We start from the raw sequence: 5,058 nt of genomic DNA on the forward strand, positions 1-5,058 counted from the left end.
ATAGAGGATTTTGATAAATTGAAAATTGAAAATGAAAAACTAAAAGAAGAAATAGAAAGATTGAAAAAAATATAAAAGTTCAAATATTTCTACTTTTAGAAATTATGGAGGTTTAAATTGGTATTATAGATTTCATCAAAGTCAAATTAGAAATATATCAAAAATCTATGTACCTAGGAAATACTTGGTTAACCCTGTAGGTAGGGACCTCTACTGGGTTCCAAAAACCTATTTAATTTAAATTTAGACTTAGCATTTTCAGCAAGGAAATTAAACGACTAATTTCATTATGAGGCTTTGGCTAAGGAAGTGGTTGTTGCTCCAATAACCAAGAAGGCCTAATGCCTCGCCACGACCTGGAAGCCAAATATCGAAATGAAAAGTTTAATTGACTAACTGAAAAAGCATTAATTTAATTTACCTAATGCTTTAAAAGAGTTATTCAATTTGTGTTAGAAAATATTTAAAATTAATTTATAATTAAAAATAATAATAATAATTTTTTTTGGAAAATAATTTTTTTTTAATTGACTTAGAAAATTTCTGAAAATTATTGACTTAGATATTTTTTAACTTAGAAATTTTTCTATGAATATTGTCTTATACATTTTTCCTTTGAAAATTGCCTTAGAAATCTTTTATGAAGAATAACTTAAAAATTTTTCTGAATATTGACTTAGAATTTTTTTTAAAATTCACTTAAAATTTTGTTTACCTTAGACTTGTTTAAAGAACCCCTATTTTTAATGTGATCAAAGGGGGAGAAGAATGTTAAGTCTAGGGGGAGGTATATAAATTTTTTTTGAAATATCTTTGGACTTAATTGCAAATAAATTGTTTTTATTGCATCTGTTTTTCCCTAGCTTAACTTGGGTTGCTCACATCAAAAAGGGGGAGATTGTTGGAACCCCGAGGTGTTTTGATGTGATCAAACAAGTTAAGCTAGGTCCTGCATTGTTCAACCCTTGTGTCTAAGTGTGCAGGAGCTTAGGAACACAGGAAGTCGAGCGGAAGACGCGGCTAACGAGAAGGACGGCACGGGGAGAGAGCCGACGGGCTCGGTGCGTCCGAGGGACGAGGTGACCGCGGAAGAGTACACCGGCGGACGAGAAGAACGTGCGCGGCGTTCGAGGGACGAGAAACCGGGAAGGAAGGCTGCTCGAGGAGAAGGTCGGAACATGGGTTCGGGTGAGCTCTATTCCGGAAGGCCGAGATCACCCAAGCAAACGGAGCCGGAGCAAACAGACCCGGACCGAGATGAGCTGGATCGAGACGAGATGAACCGGAGTCGAAAAGTCAACCTATGTTGACCTTTGGGCTCCGGGCGCCCGGAACCGACCGGGGCGCCCGGAACCCTTCCGGGCGCCCGGAATCGACTTTTCAACAGGATCGAGTTTTGACTCTATCCGACCGTTGGGGGATAAAATTTATCCCCCCCAAGGAGCCCGGAACCCTTCCAGGCACCCGGACCAAGACTATAAATATAGCCTTGGTCCAAAAGCAATTATCTATGAAGAACAACTACTTGTAATCCAGAGCTTTCATTTATGTTATTTCTTTCTGTGCTTTCAACGCTGTAAGAGGCTACTCCGCCCAGAGGAGAATCAATTTGTGCGCCTTCTTTGCCTTGGATTAGCAATCCTCTAATTGCAAACCAAGTAATTCCTCTGTGTCTACTTTCTGTTTTAATTAGTCTCTGCTTTTTAATTACAAGTTCTTTTAAGTTAGTTGAATATCCGAGAAGGGTTTTTGGTTTTATTTTATAGGGCAATTCACCCCTCCCCTCTTGCCGGCCTCCAAAGGGACCTACAGTAATAGCTAACTACACTATTCACCACATCTTTATTGATACAGGCAGCTCGGTCAACATAATCTTCCGGAAGGCATTCGACCAATTGCAAATCGACCGAGCCGAGTTGCTGCTGATGACGACCCCCCTCTACGGGTTCACCGGTAATGAAGTTTTGCCGGTCGGACAGGTCCGGCTGGCTATCTCGCTGGGAGAGGAGCCGCTCAGAAGAACGCGGACTGCCAACTTCATTGTAGTCGACGCCCCCTCCGCGTACAATGTGATTTTGGGTCGACCGGCTCTCAATGAGTTCCGAGTGGTCGTCTCCACCTTCTGCCAGAAAATCAAGTTCCCAGTAGAAGACCAAGTTGGAGAAGTCCGAGGGGATCAATTGACAGCCCGACGATGCTACGTAGAGATGGTCCGAGCCGAGGCTAAGTCCGCTCGGAAAGTGCCACGAGTCGAGGTAAACGCTATAACCGAAAATCCACCTTCTCTAGTTTATGAAGAAAAGGAGGAGGTACATATCCACCCTACCCGATCGGAGGCCACGACTTTCATAGCGTCTGACCTGGAGGCAAGCCAGAAGGAGGAGCTGATCGGATGTCTCCAGCGAAACTGCGACGTCTTTGCTTGGTCAACTCATGAACTACCAGGGGTCTCGCCGAGCGTAGTGCAGCATGAACTCCATGTCCGACCGGACGCTCGGCCGGTGAAGCAGAGGAAGAGGGACTTTAGTGCTTAATAGAACGTCATCATCCGAGCTGAAGTCAAGAAACTGCTGGAGGCCGACCACATACGGGAGGTGCAATTCCTGAGCTGGCTCGCCAATATGATGCTGGTCTCCAAGCCAGGCGACAAATGGAGAGTCTGCATCGACTTTCGGGACCTAAACAAGGCATGCCCAAAGGATTTTTACCCTCTGCCCCGGATTGATCAGCTGGTAGACTCTACCTCTGGGTGCGAGCTGATATGCATGTTGGATGCATACCAGGGCTACCACCAAGTGTCGCTCGCTCAGGAGAATCAAGACAAAGTGAGCTTCGTTACTGCGGACGGCACCTACTGCTACAACATGATGCCGTTCGGACTCAAGAACGTTGGGGCTACCTACCAACGACTGATGAACAAAGTATTCCGGGAGCAGATCGGGCGCAACCTGGAAGTCTACGTGGATGATATACTAATCAAGTCACTCCGAGCGGCCGATCTTTGTACAGACATAGAGGAAACCTTCCGAACACTGAGAAGGTATAGAGTCAAGCTGAACCCCCAAAAATGTCTGTTCGGAGCAAAAGGCGGGCACTTCTTGGGATATATCGTGATCAAGCGGGGCATAGAGGCGAACCCTAGCAAGGTGAAGGCACTGCAAGACATGCCGCCTCCCAGGAATATGAGGGAAGTGCAACGCCTCACCGGCCGGATAACGGCATTGTCAAGATTCATCTCTAAGATAGCCGACCGGAGCTTGCCATTTTTCAAGATCTTGCGCCGAGCAACCAAGTTCCAATGGGATCAGGAGTGCGACCGGGCGTTCGAAGAGCTAAAAGCCTATCTCAACTCACTACCTGTGCTGGCTAAACTAAATGTGGGTGAGCCGCTCCGTATATATCTGTCATCAACTGAGCATGCTGTCAGCTCGGCACTAGTGAAGGGAGGCGGAGAGGAGCAACCAGTGTATTTCCTGAGCCACATTTTAAAAAATGTTGAGTCCCACTACACTGGTCTCGAGAAGCTTGCTTTTGCGCTAATCCTGGTCGCACGGAGGTTTTGCCCTTATTTTTTGGCGTACACAATCATCGTTATGACGAACAGTCCGTTAGGGAGGGTGCTCCTAAATCCGGAAGCATCTGGGCGGCTCATTAAGTGGACGACGGAGCTCAGTAAATTCGACATCCAATATCAGCCCCGCTCGGCGATCAAGGCGTAGTCCTTTGTAGATTTTGTAACTGAGGTACAGAATCCCGAGCCCGAAGCTTTGTGGAAAGTATTCGTGGACGGATCGTCCACTCGGCTCGGGAGTGGAATAGGTATTTTACTACTTTCCCCTCAAGAAGAGCGGATGCACCTATCCGTCTGTCTGGATTATCGAGCAACAAATAACGAGGCAGAATATGAGGCCCTCATAGCCGGTCTACAGGCCGCGCAGCATGTGGGATCCCATCGGGTGATGTTGTACTCTGATTCCCAGTTGGCCGCTCAGCAACTCTCGGGGTCCTTCGAGATAAACAGCACAAGGCTCCGGCTCTACGTGGAGGCCTTTGAAAAGCTCAGAACTAACTTCACCGAGGTTGTCATACAGAAGATCCCCCGAGCCGAGAACCAATCAGCGGATGAATTAGCCAAGCTCGCTAGCTCAATATCGCCAATCGTCATCCAACAACCAATTGAGCAGGTGTCTTTGGTGGCGCACATCGACCGGATGAAGGGCCTCACATTCCCGAGCGATTGGAGAACAGCCATAATAGAATTTTTGCATTTGGAGACCACGCCGTCCGATCGAGAGGAAGCCCAGCTACTGAGAAGGAGAGCCGGCCGGTTCACACTCATTGGGGACCAACTTTACAAAAAGGCGTTCTCCCGTCTACTGCTGAAATGTGTCCACTCGGAAGACGCAGAATATATTCTCCAGGAAGTACATCAAGGATCCTGCAGAGGTCATCCGGGCGGGCGATTGTTGGCTAGGAAGATCCTGCTGGCCGGATACTTTTGGCCAACTCTACAGGAAGACGCCGCTCGGATCGTCGCTACCTGCCTTTCCTGTCAGAAGCTCCACAGCTTCTCCCATAGGCCAATGGAGAAGATGAAGGCGTCTACTGTGTCCTGCCCGTTCGACCAGTGGGGTATGGATATAGTGGGGCATTTCCCTATGGCGACCGGGTAATGGAAGTTTTTATTAGTGGCGGTCGACTATTTCTCCAAGTGGGTCGAAGTCGAACCACTGGCCAAAATAACCGAGCAGATGACCAAAAAGTTCATCTGACAGCATATAATTTGTCGGTTCGGCATTCCTCGTCGGCTCATTTCGGATAACGGGCGGTAATTCGTTGGTTAGGAGCTCGGAGAATGGTGCAAAGGGTACGGCATCGAACAACACTTCACTTCCGTGGCGTATCCTCAGAGCAATGGTCAAGCCGAAGTATCCAATCGGGAGATCCTGCGAATACTTCGGGTTCGGCTCGATCACATCAGAGGAAGCTGGGTGGGCGAGCTGCTCGGCGTGTTATGGGCCATTCGCACAACCCCAAAAGAGGGAACGGAGGTAACAC

Source organism: Zingiber officinale, chromosome 7A (genome assembly GCF_018446385.1).
Source record: "Zingiber officinale cultivar Zhangliang chromosome 7A, Zo_v1.1, whole genome shotgun sequence".
Taxonomy (NCBI): Eukaryota; Viridiplantae; Streptophyta; class Magnoliopsida; order Zingiberales; family Zingiberaceae; genus Zingiber; species Zingiber officinale.